Consider the following 20,574-nt stretch of genomic DNA (forward strand, 5'->3'; position numbering starts at 1 on the left):
CTTTGAGTGCAGTGTGGCAAGGGTGGGGTATCCTAGTATGCAATATAATACATAAAAATTTCCTAATCAAATGTGTCATTTGTCTTCCCTACCCACTACCCTGCAAACTCCTATAAATATAAAGTAACTATAAGAATAAATTTACCAACATATTAGACAGTACTGAGAATAAACTAGAAATGTTGCTTTGGCGACTGGTATGCCTCCACCATAATGTATGATTTTCCGAATAGGTCTAGATAGTACATGTGGACACTGTGTGATTCCATTTTCACAAAATTGGCAAAATATTGGAATGACAAGTTTGTCACAAATGTGTTGAATGTTCACCTTCCTTGACGTAGGTTTAATTGGATAAACAGGAGAGCATGTATCTAGGGATTTAAGGACTTTAACTTGACTTTGACCCATTCATACATTTAGGCACTGAGTAATTTTCAAGGTACAGGTGTGGAGAAAAAGTGCAATTTCTGAATTGAATAGTAAATTGTTACCATTTTCATCTGGCCCTTCGCCCTAAAATTCATAAGATAATTACTTTCAGGTAGAACATGCATAATAGGCCCGTTCACAAACAACGAAAATCGAAATTTCAATTGCGATCCAAATTTCGATTTTTTTTTTCGACCGTTCATACACAGGGAAAAATCGCACTTCGCAGCAAGGAAAGAACGATCAGTGGTCAAATTGCGCATGCGCGAAACTTGCATGACCGAAGACTGACCCCGCAATCCCAATAGAGTTTCGCACGCGCTACAAACGATGGGATTAAATATACCGATTTCCGAATCTCGATCGCGCTCACACACACACGACGCTTGGCAAAATAATCGCGATTATTCTGAAAAATCGCACTAATAGTGCGAGTTGGATCGCGATAAGGATCGCGGTAATTAGTGAGATTTTTCTGTCCACACTGGAAAAAATTTCGAAATTTTGATTGCGATAAGAAAATCGATTTTTAAATCGCACTTTTTCCCTTGTGTGTGAACGGGCCTATAATGTACTAAGTTTCAAGGTAACTTGAGCCACTTCCGAGATATGGAGGAAAAAGTTAGTTCAGCACTTTCACTTGATCTTTGACCTTTTGACCTTTGAGGCAAAAAGAGAAAAATAAAACTTTCCAGAGAATTTCTATTAGGTTACACACGCATACACCAAGTGTAAAAAAATAACCCTGCTGGCATTGCATAAATATGAGGGTAATAGTAAAATTTTGAAGTCTTGCACTTGACCTTTGACCCCTGACCTTTGACCCCATGAACCCTACGTTCTCTAGATAATCACTTCCAGTCAGTACATGTGTTCCATGAAGATACCTTGAACAATTTTCCAAGGTACGGAGAAAAAAAAGAAGTTTTAATATTTTTACTTGACCTTTTGACCTTTGACCTTTGACCTCATGACCCAAACTTTCACCAGAGAATCTTAACTGGGTAATACATGTATACACTAAGTTTCAAGAAAATATCTTCAGGCATTCAATAGATACGTGTATGGTGGAAATAGTGAAATTTTATGTATTTGACCCTGACCTTTTGACCTTTGACCTCATGACCCAAACTTTCACCAGAGAATCTTAATTGGGTAATACATGTATACACTAAGTTTCAAGAAAATCTCTTCAGGCATTCAATAGATATGGTGGAAATAGTGAAATTTTATGTATTTGACCCTGACCTTTTGACCTTTGACCTTTGACCTCATGACCCAAACTTTCACCAGAGAATCTTAATTGGGTAATACATAATACCCCTTTCAGGTAATCGCGGTTCAATTATCCGCATCCAAATAATGCGGATGAAGTAGTCAAAATCGCGTTCATATATCCCATGAAGTGCGCACTACTTTTACGAGCACCCGTTCATATAATGGTGCGAAAGACGGAGTTATTTGTCATGGTTACAGCGCACGCCTCTATAATGACGTAATGTTTCCGGTGAATATCCTCACGTGTATGCACACCTCTCGCGCGCTCAAGCTCAGCAATCAGCGGTTGTGCGGGAAATCGAGTGACCTTTGACCGAACTGTGGAATGTTAGTGCGGATAAGTCGTAAAACGCGTTCATGTATTCTCGATCTACTCCTCATGCTGCAATTATGCGCATAATAGCAGCATCAAAATAATGCGCACTTTTCTACTCCTCTCCCGTTCATGTAATCGAAATTTTACGACTTAGTGCTCCTATTATCCGCATCCACGATTACCTGAAAGGGGTATAAGTTTCAAGAAAATATCTTCAGGCATTCAATAGATATGGTGGAAATAGTGAAATTTTATGTATTTGACCTTGACCTTTTGACCTTTGACCTTGAGCATGTGCATCCAAAAGTTGATAGGCACAACTTCACCCCCTAATACACATATATGCCATGTTTCATTAGGATACCTCAACAGGTTTCGATAGTTACCTTGTCCACAAAATTCATTACGGACGGACGGAAGGACGGACGGACGGACAACCCGAAAACATAATGCCTCCGCCACCACTTCGTGGCGGAGGCATAAAAACTCTACCAAGAATCACTATAATAATAATTATTCAGTATATCAATGAAATATGGCATTGCACTTTTCTAAACAGATCAGTTTTACAATACAATTGGGAATATTTTGTAACATTTCTTAAATTGATTTTAACATCTCTTTGATCCGGTAAGCACAATGAATGATTGGGGTGCTTTTCTAATTGCAGAGCAAAATCTAAGCACAATTTCCTTCTTTCTTTTAAAGATAATAAATTGCACACTTGTAAGGCCATATATGTAATTACAACTTAATATGATTTTCAATACACGTTTTGAATCTTTTCTATTACCTCTAGATGTGTTTTTTTGTAAGACTCGAATGAAAAAGTGGGGCACAATATTCTAAAATTGGTCGGATATATCCTGTATACACTGTAATGAGATCAACTATTGATAAATTAAAATGTTTCAATTTGCATGACATAAACAATCTCCTATTGCATCTTTTCACCATTTCGGAAACATGTGCATCCCATTTGAGGTTCTGCTCAAAATACACACCTAAAATCTTAACAGTGCTTGTTTCTTTCAAAAAAAATTCGTTGACACACAAACTTTGCTGAATTGATTGCTTCATGAAAGCAATTGTCATAAAAACACATTTCTGAGGACTAAGTTTCATGTTATTCAACAATGACCAACTTGCCAGTGCATTAATTTCTCTTTGTATCTGAGATGGCTTATTCCTCTGTATCCCTAGCCTCTACAATAGTCAAATCATCAACATCTACATGTGGAAAATGAAAAAGGGCAATCTTTGCAAGCATCATTTATCATAATCCAAAACAAAACCGGTCCAAGTTTTGTCCCTGCGGAACCCCTGCATTATTGCATTCTCTAACATCAGAGATACTGCCATTGTATTTAACAACCTGTTGTCTGCAATATAAAAAATCCATAACTAATGAAATAACAAATGGACACACATTCAAAGTACCAATTTATGAATCAGAATTTTGTGATCGGTCAAATGCTTTCGAAAAATCTGTTAAAACCATAGTTGATACATTCCTTTGCTTATCAGCATTTTTATACAGGTTATGAAGCATTGCAATCAACTGGGCCATTCTCCGATAAAGCGTGCAAAACTGCGATTTTCGTGTCGCCAGCATGTTTATACAGTTGAAATCGATATTTTGTCCCTCAGAAATCAATTTTTTTGCTTAAATTCATCTGAGAGGTCGGACCTGTAAAATAATTGGGACGTCCGGGATAATATTAGAAATACGATCCGAAGTTTGATGTAACCCTAAAAACCCCATGTCGCCAGGGCAGGAAGTGTTCATATAACAAGTTGTTACTTGTTATAATATCATTCAGATCAAATCTTTTGTACCTCATTATATTGCCCCTCGAGTGCCTGAATGAAAAATAATATTACATAACAATATGATGTTTTGATATTTTTCTAAGAGATAATTTATATCATGATCAAAGAAATGCCGCATGGCAGTGTAATTTCATGTGTTAAACAAAGTCAACCTAACGCATACATGGAACCATGATTTATTCATTGAATCTCGTTACAAAATAAATATACTGATCCGAAACCGCGGAAGCCTCATGTTACGATAAGCTGAAATCAGATACGTTACTTAAACTTTGATTCATTTAGAAAAAAGTATGCTGTAAATAAAAACGAAGCTCAGATACTTTTGAATACATAAGGCAATGATTAATCACACAACAAAATTTTTTTGAGAAAATGAATATTTTAGTAGATAATAGTATGAGAACGGTAACGGCACGTCAGATACCTTACCATCAAAAGTGTCAGATACGTTACCAACAAAATGAAAGGTTTTCAGCGCCGCGCTTTTGCGCGCAGAATTAACTGGTTTACAACGGGCTCTCTTGTTATGACTTGCTAAAAGGATAGTTCCAAGAGGAATTAGGAGTTTATTTGAAGAAAATCGGTTGTGAAGTGCCCGATATGTCCAATATAAAGTAAAAGAATAAGTTTCAAACAAAATGTGGTGGCTCATCTCCTTTTATTTGGACACCTTTGTACTTTATTTTGGACATCTCAGTCACTTCGGGGCCGTTTTCATGAAGTAAATACTTAATTCTTCAAAGAGTTATATGCTGTAAAGTATTTCGTGTAAGTGGATTTCGATTATCTTGCAAAAGGTTAAAACCTACACTCATCTAAAGCAGAAATGTACAGTACTATCACTTACTGTGGCATTTACAAAAAGTGCCGTCAGACATGTTACAAATTCATTTTCTTTCTGCTTTGTTGTGTTTGTGTGTGTGCCTGTGTGCGTGTTATGTTCCACAATAACATAGAAAGACTTTAGAGGCTGAGTTTTGGTACCCACCTTTTTTTTTTCAACTTCACAGCAAACGCAACTACATGAACGGTCTACCTTTCATTATTACCTTTCATCATAATGTTGCATCTTATTTACATAAAATGGGGTTAGTATTATGGTTAAAGTCAAGATCACTCCCTTCGTTGCAGGTTTAAGTTCTGAAAATATCGATAGGATTTGATGTCTAACAATTTCTAACGTTTTGCATCAGGTTTTTGAATCATATGTTTGAGTGATCGGGGTTTGATGTGAATTGGTAGTTTATTATGTCAATAAACATAAATACTTTGTCAGATACATTACCATCGCTTATTGGTTCTTCAGACCTAATTTATTACAGACAGGAACAATGGAATTTGAATTTATATTTATCACTTGCTTATATCTTTTCCAATTTCATTCTTACCGTCTTCCGTGTATCATAATAACAAAATTTTGGAACTATATCAGAAAAGAAGCATTGTGGAATTGTGCCTGCTTGACTCGTATTTTACGTACATCTCAAAGTTTTATTGAAGAATGATCCAATCTATCGATGATGAGAACATCTTTTTTTTAACGTTTAGAAGTGCCGTGTTTAACGAAAATAATCATATTGTGATGTTCTTACAAGTTAAAATGAATATATTGGCATGATTGGTGTTGGGTTTAAAATTGTATACTAACGGAACGTCTGGTGCGTCAGATACGTTACCACACACTGTTCTTCTTTCGATCCGAAATTTATTTACTGACAGAGATGTTACCTGGCATTTGCTATTTATGAGAGGTATAATACTTGTTCATAAAGTTGCATACGTAATCAATGAGATTATTGTTGTAATTCAAATGCAGGTAAAAAGTTAGATTAGGGAAATATATTTCAAGCCGAAATATGTACATGTTCTTGATTTTTATTTAGCCTTCATTTTATAGATTACGATCATTCTTATTACAGATTAGATCAAAGCTGACTCCAAAATGTTTCCACGATGCTTGTAGATGTTTAAGCTTGTAGTTTTACATTATCATTGCCATTTTAAAGCAAGAAATAAGCAGACAATCAACAGTTTTGTGATGCTACCTCTGGTAACGTATCTGGTATTTGGTTTTAATAATAGTGATTATGCAAAAAAAAAGGACTCTACGTTTGGAAACGTTTCTAGGAAAAGTATGGGCTCTCAAAAATCACCCATTGATTGTTTTGTATTCCTAAGGGATTAAAGTTTCTGAAATGATGAAAAATAAATGAAATCTCTGATGTTGATTTTTTGTCATTTCTACAACGGTAATTGCACACTTTATCGGAGAATGGCCCAAATGACAAGTTGAAAGGCCACGACTGTAATACCAAACTGATTTGCATAATTAATGATTTATGCAGATCTGTGCAGAAGTTAGGAAGTGCTCACCTATCTTCATCAGACAGAGCAATTTCAATCAAAATCAGGCTAGAAATGACAGAAAAGAAGCACATTTAATCATTTTCGAGCACACACGCACATGTAAACACACAGACACACACACGCACACACACACACACACATGCACACACACACACGTACGGAACCCGTTTCATAGTCCCCTCCCTGAACTCGTTCGGCGGGGACAATAACTGCACAAATCTGAGATACATTTTTGCAATATAAGCCATTTTTTCACTAAGTGATCTCTGTGACCTTTGGGACCATGTGACCCCCAAATCTCACTTAAAAGAAACCTGTACTGACATTTTCTACTTGTCTGATAATTCTAACCTACATTTTTTATGCCTACAACTGGAAAGAGAGGATTCTAAAACCCAGGATAAGCCTGTAATGATTTTTTGAAAAAAATGAAAACGAGCAAGCCAAGGAACGATCCACACATTTTGGCATACGTCACAGGTGCCAACCTCCGACTTTAGCAAAGCGAACTACACATGTCAATTTACTGATGAAATCTCACACGAAGTACTGCAAAAACTGTTATTTAGTAAAATTGCAATATGGAGCTGAAATAAACATGTTAAACAATATTTATTAATTTTTAGAAGGAATCTCTTCAAAAGATTTTTATTTAGATAAAATTCGTGGGGAATATTCCAGATATGCAAAATGAAATTGGCATCATTGTCCGAACGTGCTGCCCATAGAAAACTGTGTGTAAGTAACGTTGCACTAACTATGCATTGATGATAAGCGATAATGGTTCGACATCACCACAGTTCAAACTATCTAACGAAGATGAGGACTGACTGATTCTTAAAATCTAAATCCAAAAAATAGTCAACGGCAATCACGGTTTACGCCTAGTTAGAAGAAGACAGCACCCAGTACATATAGATTCTAGACTAGAACTAGGACTAGGACTAGTGAGCAGTCATGGACCGAGAAGATTCTACTCGCCGCCCCATCGACAGCTGTACGTGCACAGCGCTCAATAGGCACAGCGTAAACGTTTAGTATGCAATACATACCCCTGCTGCCAGAACTTGAAGAAAGTCCAGACGAAAGTCAAGACTCCAAGGTCTAGCGTTGCCGCTAGATCTAGGCCCTTGTCCTGCAGGCCCTGTTGTTTCTGTGCTGAATTTTGCAGGTAAGGTATCTGCTTTATGGATTTTCAATGTTTTTGTAGTCGAGATAAATCTCATGGTGGTCGTATTAACACCATGGACTAATTTAGATCTAGTTTTAGTAGGACCCATACCTCGGAAGAGTGGCCTGACCACCACGTAGATACAAACAGTGCCGCCGCTTCGCGATCCAAGCGCTGGTGTAACGCTAGGCATAGTGCTAGAGTACTTCCGTATCCATGTAGATATCTCAAAATTCACTTAACCAAATTGCACCAAAATCACAAGAAATATTTTATGGGCCATTCTCAGATTAAGTGTTCAATTCCATGTGAGTAAAACCGAAAAATCAACCACAAAGTAATACATTCAAAGATGTGTTTTCGGAAACTTCAAAACCGGTCAAATACGAAACAAAAATTGGAACATTCTAAATGATGGCCATTCATTGAGTAAAAATGAATTGAAATAGAGCATCATATATGATTTTTGATCACCAAGCAGATACGTTACCGCAAATTTACATCTTGTAATGGACTCCTAACTCTGAATTAAATTTATTGTTTTGATTCAATTTCTGTTCAGGAAAAGACATCTGTCACCCCTAAAGATATTGGGATTTTTCAAGAGGTAAAGATGTTGTCATCCCATGCTATTTGGTAGAAATTATTTCTGTGTGGTACGTTGAAATATGCTTTTTGCTGAAATGAAATATAACCTTAAAATTCACTTTGTATTTTTAGCAAATTTCGCTTACAAATAAAGTTTCGAATCCCACAAATCATGCAAAGGGAACGATCCGATCTGGAATTTCACAGGAAACAAATATGAATTGCTTTCCTGGGGAAATAACTATTGGAAAAACATGGAATCACCTTTGGTAACGTATCTGGTAAAATATAAGTAATAATTTTAGTTGTGTATGAATTAATAAATATCACCTGTTTAATTATTTACCTCATGAATTGATGTAAAAATGAATGATGTAAGCCCAAATTAACCATTATAAACATTGTACGTAATATTTAAACTATGAAATGTAGTGGAAAAGAGCCCTAAATGTAAGAGCTGAGTTCTTCATTCACAGAATATTCTCATCTTACGTCTGAATGTATTTATCCATCTGACTATAAATATTCATTAAGTTTTGATGAATAATGCAAACAAGGTTTAAAAAATATATTTTTGCAGGCACTTAGAAGGAAGTAGGTACAGTCTCTATGAACTCGATATGCTAAACAGTTGTTTGACCTATGGTAACGTATTTGGCTCATCCCTTTTAATGAAAATGAATAAATAATTGTTCAACTTATCAATGAATCTTGAGTAGTTCTTCATATGTTGAAAAACACTAGAATAAATATGCAGCAGAACACTGAAACTTTTCTCGGAAGCGTTTCATAAACTACTTTTTACTCTTTCAAAGTTTGGTAACGTATCTGGCGTACCGTAAATGAATCTGTCGGTGAAGTTACAGAGCAATTTCTACTGAATATTCTTCATTTGAACATAACTTTTTTATGGAAGCGTCATTCTATGCAGAATTGTTTTATGAACACTTTGTTTTACATAACATTATTTGTCACCGTGGGTGCCCTGAATTATCCGTAACGTATCTGCTATGTCTGAAAAGCAAAAAACTGATATGCTGAATCTTAGCTTCGTCTTGTAAAATAAACGTTCAAAGTTGTTGCATAGAATATGAAAGTGGCTGGGTTTTATAGAATAGAACTTTGGAGTTTATGAGCACACAACGATTTGTTTGTAAAAACATTTACAATTTATTTTCAGCATTTTGATTATGTGGTAACGTATCTGTCGGAAAACTTGGCATTAAGTTGTGAGACACTGACGCAGAAAGAAAAATCATGTGGAAGTGTTGGTCTTTTTCACCTCTCTGTCCTTTTGGTGTAAGAATACAATCCTGAGGTCCAACAAAACGAAGCATGTAATGTGTAGGGATGAATTTTGACCAGATTTGATCCCCAGAAAGCACAAGACCAATGAGCAAAATTCGGTCACGTATCTGGGGTAACGTATCTGTGGTAACGTATATGGTCGATCATATTATTATGAGAGCGATATCTACCAAATATTTCTCACTTGTACTAAACTTTAATGTTGAATCGATGCGTCATTCCGAGGAGTAATGTATAATATACAATTTGTCTGACATTGCAATATCTGTCGCAGTGGGTGGCGTGAAAAGTATGTCACGTATCTGTCCAAATAAAAGTGTAGAAAACCGATATTTCAAACATTGTACCGTATTCTCAAAAAAGAGCTGTTGCACAAAAAATCTAAGTACTTGCAATGTATGAAGTATATCCTCAGGGTTTCATATACACAGGGTCATTGCATAGTCTTGTTATTTTCGCAATGCTGTAACACTAAAGAAACTGGTAACGTATCTGGCGGTGAACTTGGCGACAGGTTTCAAAAGGCTATAAAAAAGAAGTTAATAAAAATTTTGGAACTTTTTGAGTATTGTGATTAGCACATATGATATGCTCATCGTCCATGAAAATGATATTTGGAAAGTGTGTTTGTGGACGGAGAGGAGCAATAAAACATAATTCTGAAATAGCCGGCGACACTGCGTTTTGGGGGTCTTAACGAGGTTTAACAGCAAAATTTTATACAAAAAGGCAGACAACCGCATTTGATCGTGTTTATTTTTAACAAATAAAGTCCTCGTGATATATTATAAACATTTAAATAGTATCTAATAGGTTTCAGAGAACCGCAAACTGTCATGGAATGTCGGCGACACCAAAATTCCGTATTTGAACGCTTTTACTGAGAATGGGCCTTATGACTCATGTCCACTTGCTCACGCTAATTGGAACCAAATCGCAAGTTGGGAAGCATAAGTGAAGTTGTCGACTTTCCTGTCGTCGCTAAAAACAATCTGCTCTGTAGGACTAAACAAGAGTGATCGCGGCGTAGTAGCCCTACGGCCTGCGCACGCACAGACTGAAGTTAGCCATCTAATATCATGAGACAAATCTTTCAAGTAATCGGGAGCAAAAAATCAATTTATAAATTATTTGAGCTCAGTTGAATGAAAAATAAAGTTCGTAAATCACACAAATTGCCAAAATCATGACATTTTTTAGTTTAGTTCCCGCGTAAATTCCCCGTTCGCACAGTACTAGTCGGCTAACTTCAGCTCTAGATTGTGCATGTCGTGTTTACTAAGATCTCTCGCGAAGAGTGAGTTTTTTTTTTGTGACAACTTGAAAGTCGGCGTCAATATTGATACTTCTCGATTACCGATTTCGCTCAAATATAATGCAGTATTTTGAAATATGCTTAGAAGTATATCCTGTAATTTTGGTGCGATTTGGTTCAGCAAAATTTGAGACAGCTGCATGGATAGGACAGTACACAAGTGCCACCTGCTAGCTAAATTGGGCCTAAGCGTCGTCTGCTACTCGGCACAATTTAACGCACGCGTATGCGAGGGCTTGTAATCAGAGATATATTTGGCACCTGTGACATCACAACATCCGCGCTCTAACTCATTAGCATAATTCTCGCCAAAAAAGTTCCATTTTCAACATGAAGTTACGGGCTAAATCGTTATGAAATTTTGATTCTGTTTGCACCTCTGGGTCTTTTAGAATTAAAAGAACAACATATAAAAAAATAAAAAACCGGTACAATGTCCTTGTATTGTCCCTTCAGGATATACCTTCCTACCAAGTGTGATGTCAAACCATCACATGTTTCTGGAGATACGGACAAAAACAAAACGGGATGGACGTAGGTACGGGCAGACGTACGTACAGATTTTCACAAAATGACCCGTGACCTTTGACCTTTGACCCTGTGACCCCAAAATCAGACCAAAGTATTATCCCCCCAGGATATACCCTCATCCCAAGTTTGATATCAAATCATCTCACGGTTCTTGAGATATCGACAAAAACAAAATGGGACGGACGGACGACCCGAGAACATAATGCCTCCGGCCACTTTTGTGGCGGAGGCATAAAAACAAAAATGAATGTCTCATCCAGGGCTAATAAAACTACTCTCACGACACAATTCTGCTTGGATTTGCAAAATTAAAACATCATTGCCCTTAAGTTTGGAGACATTGGACACAAATTTTACATCATGGAGAAATGGTGAGTTCATACCTCTTGGTGAAGGTGCACTTCTGAAGCAGTGGAGGTGGATGGGTCATCTATTCCTTGAACTGGTGCCTTTTTCCTTTTGGCATGCTGTTGTCGGAGGACTTTTGAAGCCATGGAAGTGGATTGGTCATCAATTTCTTGTACTGATGCCTTTTTTCTTTTGGCATGCTGTTGTTGATGGTAGACTTCTGAAGCCACGTCGGTGGATGGGTCTTCTATTCCTTGAACAGATCGCTTTTTCCTTTTGGCAAGCTTCCGAGGAGGCTCATCATCTTAAAAAAACAAAAACAAACAATAAATATAATTTTTCAAGTACAAAAGTGGTTAAAACTAGTAACTTTGGACTCAGAAAGATCTACATACTATTAACACAATAACACAAAAATAGGTATAAGGAAATGTTCAATACATTCCTGCATAATGCATTTTCTAACATGAATGTCAAGACATATACCACACAGTCATTTATTCTTTATACTTATAGAGCAAAGAAGATTAAATACAAACGAAAGATAATGATCAACTACATGTACGGTCACATAAATGTACAAGTGTACTTGAATAGCCACTCATCTTTTTACACCTGTACATTTTGCTCAGAGTCAGAGACATTGGCAAACATTGATCAACATTTCTTTTGTTGTTGTTGAGCTGTAAGGTCCAAATTGGAAATGTTTCCGTGTGTCTGTTATACATGCATATATTTAAAATAGTATAAAGATCTTTAAAGTACCTTTCATATTAAACTATAAACACTGTGAGACTTACTTGCCCCAAAGTACTCTCATGTCTTAGTAATCATGCAATAATGATTTCGTACCAGAGCCGTTAGTTTGACTCGCCACAGTACGGCGAGGTAGTACTGTACACGTAAATGCGACCAGAAGCCCCATACACATGCTCTATTAAAGGCCCCCCCCCCAAAAAAAAAAAAATGGTTTGTTTGCCCTTCGCGACAGACCGAAAATTGCGAAAATTTCGGGTCGCGTTTTTTTTTTTTTTTTGCTCTTTCAAGTTGATTTTTTTTCCACAAATTTCATCTTCTGAGCAAATTTGTGAACGGTTTTAAACCCAAAATTATCCATTTTAAGCTAAAGAAAGTATGAAAAAAAAAAAGGCAAAAAATGTTTTTTCATCGACCGGTCGTAATCACGTTCGGGCCGCACGGGTCTGCAGGCTACGTTTTATAGCATGCATTGCATGCTAGTTACCTTTTGGCTCACGTGCATATGTATTGCACTAACTGTGACCAGCAGCTGGCCCCATATGCATAGCATATTGTGAATGGGGCTGCGGACTGCAGTCGCAGCGGACGGGTGCAATTAACTCACTGTTTTCATTTTGAACTGACCTCGCTTTCCTCTTGAATGAACACGTTTTGCACGAAAACCGCAAAACTGCTGTAACTTTACTATTTATTCATATTTTTTGATAATCCAAACGGTTATGAAAAGTAAAAACCTCATTTTAACCTGCCATTATGTTACCTTATTTAAATAACGACAATAAAATATTCCAAAATGGAGCATAACTTCACTCTCAAAACGGAAAATAATTGTCAGAAATCGTTGCTAAAATTTCACATTTTGACTTCATGAACAACAAAAAACTTTCAAGTACGTTACTGTATTTCTTTCCGCAACTCTAAAATATCACATTCGAGAAGTCATACGTCCGGATATGTCTGGAAATAATGGAACGTGGTGCACTTTCTACCTTCGTTCCGAGCATGAAATTTCAGTCATTCGCACATGGGAAGACAGGGTACAGTCCCACGTACCCACATCTCTGTCGCTCTCACATCACCTGTACTTCAGTGCCGTACGGCACTGCTGTATTCTGATTGTAACTCGTACCGGGAATTCGTAGTTGTAATGTTACTTACTGGTGCAGTAAAATCTGCGTAAAGTCCGAATAATCCAATGTCATGAATTTGCAACAGCATAAATGGTATCATAGCTGATTAAATCTCAAATTTTTCCTACATTCTTTTTAGTAGGCCAGTTCTGATAACGTAAATGCTTGTTTTTGAGGTGGCGAAGTCCCCAGCACACTGCTACATTGTACTTAATATCGACACCTAGTGCACTTCCTGGACTGTATTCGTATGCAGTGTACCCGCGTACGTACGGACGTCTCCGTACGTTGATGGTGTCTGTATGTACACTGTAATACACAAGATCACCCCTCCTGAATACATTTTTTTCGGGAGTACCAATTGGTGGAGTGTCGCAATCAGCGGTTGGGCGCATTGTGTGGGTGCATGCATGTGTATATGCGTGTGTTAAGCGGGGTTCCCACTATCACGATTTGCGCCACGATTGAAATCGTGGTCTTAATCGTGCAGCAAGCGTGATGGTCTTATCAGATTGTATCAGATCTTAAGGTCAATCGTGGCAATCGCGTTAATCGTAGAAAAATTTTGGACGGTTCAAAAATTTTCTACGATTATCATGATTAGTTTTTGATCGTGATCATCGCATCAGATCGTCTAGGATCGTATCCAAACGCAGCAAATCTCTTCTAATCGTGCTTCTTAATCGTGTTGATGGGGATCGAGTTTTTCATTTTACTTCCGCTTATCATTATTATTATTTTTTGCCCATTTGCCCTTATGTTACTCATAAATTGATTTATTTTGTATTCTGATAGGTGGTAGCCTGCATCTTTAGATTATTTTTTCCAAACGGTAAATTGTATGACGGTGTGGGGTTTAATTGTCGTAATTTTGAAGGTACATTATCAAAATCATTTTTTAAAATGATTTCATAAAATGAAAGTTGTATTACAGATTTTTAGATGTTTTCATCCATTATGTTAATGAGTTGCTATTACCATTATACAGACACACAAAATAGGATATGGGATAACTTTTGTAACGAAAACAAAAAATGAGCAAAAATAAAATGGCAATTGTATGTCTGCACGTATTGACTAACGTCAGTACAAAGAAGAGAATAATTTAATGAATCGTGCTTGAATGGGTACATATCAAAGGCAAATGGTTGATTTTCAAAATTATATTACAGAGTATTTTTTTTTTTTTTGGGGGGGGGGGGAGAGGGGTGCAGTATCCTGCTGTTTGTGTACTGTGCATAGTAACTAAGAGTTGTTGTTTCATCAGCCATCGTTTGACCCCGGCCTTTACATCTATTTTGACACTTTTCAATGTCTTTTTTTTTTTTATATGTTTGGTAGAGCATAATTTTAGAGGAAAATGGTTATTTTTAACTCTTATTATTACTGCAAATGTAAAAGTGACCATTGTCGTGGATGTGAGCTCACTCCTATGATTATGACAATGAAGATCACTCTTATTATTTTTCACAGTTAGTTATTCAATAAGTGTAGCAATATACCCCTGCGAAATAATTTTGCGTAAAACCTCCTTTTTTGTTAAAAAGAGACATCATTTTGATTAGGGAGTCACTTTTCTGTTATGTGTGTGTATCAGTTATGTTAAACATTGTTAAGTAAAACACTAAATAAAACCGAATAAACCAAACTTTTAATAACCCATGAGATAACGACATTTTGAAATAAAAAGGCATATGATACACATACTTTGCGACTATGAAATCGAACACATATTAAGCAATACTATCCTATGAAATCCTATGAAATCGAACACACATTAAGCAATACTATCCATTCGGCCAACTTTCTTATATCGAGCGTACATAACACACAATACTAAGTTACATAACATTCAAAATGATCCCATCCTCTTTCTTAGCTTCCATTTCATCATGTAATTATTTTCTTCATGTATTGGAGAGAAAGGTCATTTAGTCTTGCTGTTTTTGTGTTTTTTTCTGGGGAAGAGGGGCAATCATCTGATCTTATGTATTTGGGTTCGTTATTTCATTCTTTTTTTGTGAGGAGGGAGGGTGAGCATGTCGATTTAATAATCTATTAACTCTTTATGTGCCACGTTCGCACGTCCGACTCAGTCGACGGCGCGCCAACTTCGCATATTCTGCTCAACAAACAAAGCCGCCAAAACCGATCGATAAATTCCTAATCACTGCTAATCCGGCGGCACAGTGAAAGCGTTTCTCGTGCTTTTGTTCCTCTCATATACGGCTTGCCGTCTATGTGGTGATTGACTATCAAGCGGTGTTCCCAACTAGATTTAATCGAACATTCTAAGTTTTTGTCACAGTTTTATGTGCAAAAGTCATGCCTTTACAGTAATGTAGCAACTGGTCATTCAAAAGAAAAATTTAACATAGATTCGTCATACAATTTATATCGAAACAAAGCTTGGCATTCCTCTTTAACTTTGCCTACTATTATTCCCATCTTAGCAGAAATTTGTAGAAGTTATACAAATTGGAAAAACAGAATTCTTTCTCAAAGCATGACTACCTTACTGTCTCAAAATAACGTGGCACACAGGGGGTTTCCACCATGGCACATAAAGAGTTAATTTCTTTACGTTTAATATTAGACGAGGGAATATCTGAGGTTATGGCTGGCCTGGGTGCTGCTTTCTCTCTGATAACATAATCGTCATTAGCAATACTGCAAAGGTTACGTTGTCATCATCGTCAACCTGTCAAGCCTTGCCATCATCAATGGTTGTGGATAAAATTAATAGGCCTAATCACTCTGCATAATTTAAGGGAAACAATGAAATCTATCGTCAGCCGGACTATAATATTCCCATTCGGGTCCAATCGCGCCTTAAATGGGGGTCGCTTCTGATCCCGATCGTAAAAGATATCGTATCTTATCTCAGCAGCCCTTATTGGTTCGCGGTATTCGTATTGGAACGTATCAGTACGTTGCTACACGTACCAGATCAGGGATCCTGATCATAATGGTCATGTTAGATCAGTACCAATCGAGAACTCAATCAGGACAATCCTGTTGGATCGTATTTGAGCGGCAGACCAGATCGTGACAGATCATATCGCTTGAAATAGACAATCGTGACCATATCACATCCAAGCGTATCAACACGTATTGACTCGCATAACGTCGTATCGAAACGTGAAATTTCAGACGATTTCAACAAATTTTCCACAATCAGTTACGGCGTTCGCAATGGATCGCACGATAGTGGGAACCCCACTTTAAGAAGTGTGGGGAATGCGAACGATTAAAATCGTCCAGTCTGGACTAATCGACACCCCGCGTCCCACTCTCATAGCATGCATGTGCAGTTTACTAGGCATCCGCAGCAGCCACTTCGCATCGCACAGTAACAGTACGCTGCATTGCATCGACCAATCAGCTCGCTGGATCGAAGCAGCATGGGGAAAGTCCATTCATTGCGCAAGCGCAAATCAGTTTTTCTTAGAATATGACGTCATTATTTCCGTTTGCTGCTCCAAGATTTCTGACAAGATACCTCATCTATCTTCACTTGTAACTTCAAAAATAGGTCTTCGGCAAAGCGAACAGGGCTACATTAACGTCCACACATGTCTTATGAATATGTGAAGTTTCATGAATATTAAGTGGTGCATCCAGATGAGTCTGGAAATAATCAGACGGTAGTTTTCCGAGACAGCGAAACATGAAATGTTGAATAACTTAAAAAGTTCTCGATCGTTTCTCATGATTTTTCGTATGTAGATAGAAATCATGATTTTGCATTGATACTGAAAGTTTGAGCGATTTTGGTCAATGTATAGCGGAGATATGAGAAGGTGAAATTTTGGTGAAAATGAGAACGCCCGATTCGCACTGCCTCGATGACGGTTGAAAATTCAAAACGTTAGTTGGTTTTGGGGGACTTAATACAGTCGTCCGCTGCGACTGACTGTAGCATTCAGGATCATAACAAGGTAGTATCGCAGACAAAAATCAACTTAAGATAGAAAAATTTCTTCAATTTGATGACTTACCAGTAAAGTTGAATTATTGACAACATAGTTCGTGCAACATTTGTTTCTGTCACTGTAGTCTTCCGTTCAAATTGATGACTTACTGTGACTTGGTCAAGATGAACCTGGGAGAGCTACACTGAATTGACGGCCAGCGCATGCGCACACAAACATCTTATCCTGTCAATGGCTAACCCAACACAATCTCGCACTCACTCGGCACGTTTGCTCACAGTTAGTCTCTTTTCCAAACCCTAAACGGGAGACTACGTTGCGTGCAGGCGGCGGTACGGTGCGTGGCTTCGCGATCCCGAAAATTGAATTGGCGTTTGCCCCCTATTCAGTCTCACAATCCTTTGCGCGACAAATGCTATTTGCCATAAGGTCTATGCCGATGAAGTGAAGAATAGTAGAATACTGCTTCATGGAACTCACAATTGTATCGGACCTGAGCCGGATTTAATGTTAGTTATCAATGTTTCATCAACCAATAATGTATGTATTCCTGAAAATTTCTGCTCTATTTTAAATAAATGTTAAATTAGATGGGATCAAAAAGACCCATTTGTCATACAGTGATTGTGATCTTGGCCTCGGCATCGCAGTACAGCGCAGCCACAGCCGCCATCACTACATCAGACAACCAACTGTTGACTGCTGTGCGACGATATGTTCGATACTCCTCAGAGGTTTATGCGCACTAAGGCTGCGTTCACATAGAAGTATACGGTGTTCGCTATTCAGGCACCCAGTACAGCGTTACCCGCACCATCAACTCACCATCCCATGCGGCAGTGCGGTGAGGATTTCTCCCTCCTACATCCCAGCAAATCTTATTAACAATTTCTAAACTGCATCAGAATGTATTTTCAGTCTACATGCTTGGGCAAATCCAGACCAAAATTGTTATTATTTCATAAACGAGAGACGGTATACGCTGCAAGAAAATCGAACAAGCTCCCACTTTGCTATGTATATTCTAATTTCTTATGCTATTCGGTACTTTCAAATAGTGCCTGTGAACCGTAACCGGTGTGGGGAAATCAGCGGACTATCGTTCAATTCAAACTATTCCTGTGCCCTCAAAAACGAGTATACTTCTATGTGAATGCAGCCTAAAGGAAGAAAAAGAGACTCACCTCTATCTTGCTGTTCATACGGTAGAACAGGCTTCATGATCATAGATTCCTCCACAATGGCTCCATCATCGGGATAACCCAGGAAGGCCACCCAGTAGTAGCGGGTATAGTGAGGTGCCTGCACCTCGTCAGGGGCCCAAATACCGTCACCCCGCTTAAAATTGTTTTAAGCGCACTAAACAAAAATTTATGCCCGGGACTGTGTTCAGTACGCTTAAAACTTGGCAGGGCTACCACAACCAAGCAAATTGTGGTGTAAACTGAACACTTTTTCGCGAAAATCTGAAATTCAATTGGAATACGTGTTATAAGTATTACCACTGTCCCCGCACGCATCTTTTAAGTGTCTATGGGATAATCACGGTCACCCGCACACGTCTTTTACGTGCTTTGTCTATGGGAGCGCGGGTGACAAGTTGCGGGCCCCTTCCTTAGCGCGCAACTTTTTCGCATCGTTCGCGTTTGACGACGATAGCAGAAATTTTCGATATCAATCAGTGAACTTGTGATTCCATTGGAATTTTCAGCATTTTTCCTGTATGTGAGTTGGGTTTCAAAGAATTTCAGTGGCGAAATGTGATTCAGATATGCGCAAACATTAACTATGACGAGGTGCGGGTCACCCAAGTACATACTAGTAGTAGTGCCGCTAGCACTATACTGGCGGTGATGCCGCTGGAACTGGAACTTGCCTCCTCATTTACAATTATGCCGACAATTTTTGCCATTAGCCCACCTCCCCAATTCATCCACTGCTTGTTTTCTCCCCAACACTGAGCGCCAGTTAAGGTGTTGTTGAATTAACATGCAATAGCGCCATCTATGATAATAAGCAGTATAACTGCGACTTGTACCACTACCATGGTTCGTTGTATAAATGCTCCTCCAAGTATCAACAAACTAACGTTGTGTTTCTCCTTAATTGCGTGGTGGCAGCGCTGGGATACTACCCACAGCCGAAGTTAAATCTTGCCCATCACAGGAAGAAATTCTGCTGAGACAAAACAGCCAAGTCCACCGTAAACGTAAGTTTTTACTTAGGACTTCAATAGCAACTAGTTTGTTTGTACGGTACAGTCCCACACACCCACAATGGCGTGTGCTACGGCCAAAGTGCCAAAGCAATGGTGCTTGGGTAAAATAGAAACCATCACCTCATTTGAGAGTTGGAGACTTAGAATCTCCTGTACACCCTAAACCTCGACCAGCACTTTGCACCCTTCCTAGGCGAGTCAGTGACATGGTCCAAAAAGACCAAGACAAATCCTGATCGGGGCTTTGTTGATGACACTAGCTCTGTCCCCACAGATTCTCGCAAAATAGCTCAGCAAAAGGCTGTCATGCTTGATCTAATGCTAGGACAGATAGCCAATTTCTGTCCTGTGATTGCGAGGAACTGTATAGTCCGCAGTTCCACTTCACTCAATGACATTTGGTCGAAAATTCGTCTCCATTACGGTTTTCAGTCTACCGGTGCCCATTTTCTTGATTTTTCTAACATCAAGTTGGAAAGTGATGAACGGCCAGAGGACTTGTACCAAAGGATACTTGCCTTTGTAGAGGATAACCTGCTGACCTCAGGTGGAGGTATTACTCACCATGGTGATACCATTACAGAAGACGAAGAGCTCACTCCCAACTATCAAAAACTTCATAGTGTTGCATTGGCTCCAATTGCTTCATCCTGATCTCCCCCAGCTAGTCAAACAGTGGTACGGCACAGAGCTCCGCTCACGTACCCTTGCTTCTCTTAAGCCTGAAATATCTCAGGCCCTCACTAGTCTCCTTGAGTCAGTTGAGTGTTCTAGGGCCATGCGCGCCGCTGCCCTTCCCCCGCGCATTCGCAATCAATCTAACCCTAGGCACGCTAAACCACAATCTCGTGTTCGACCTCGCGCTAAGCCTGCTAGGTCATGCCCCCTCTGTCTCCAGGCTGGCCGCCCCAGCAATCACTTTCTTAGTGTATGCCCCTACCTCCCAGAATCTGACAGGCAGTACATGGCTAAAGCCCGCCAGGTTGCTAAGATTTTTGATAGTGATGAGATGCTTGTGGATGACATTGAACCCCAGGACACT

At 38.5% G+C, this 20,574-nt stretch overlaps 1 protein-coding gene across 1 annotated transcript in view; it reads right to left on the reverse strand.

The window, feature by feature from the left end:
- Nucleotides 1-11,621, reverse strand: part of LOC140243845 (uncharacterized) — a 36,840-nt gene extending 25,219 nt beyond the window's left edge. The window contains exon 1 of the mRNA XM_072323517.1: nucleotides 11,526-11,621. The gene's annotated coding sequence lies outside the window, so the exon portion shown is untranslated. The remainder of the gene's footprint in view (nucleotides 1-11,525) is intronic.
- Between the last annotated feature and the right edge of the window lie 8,953 nt (nucleotides 11,622-20,574).

The sequence above is a fragment of the Diadema setosum genome, chromosome 20, assembly GCF_964275005.1.
Source record: "Diadema setosum chromosome 20, eeDiaSeto1, whole genome shotgun sequence".
NCBI classification, from domain to species: Eukaryota; Metazoa; Echinodermata; class Echinoidea; order Diadematoida; family Diadematidae; genus Diadema; species Diadema setosum.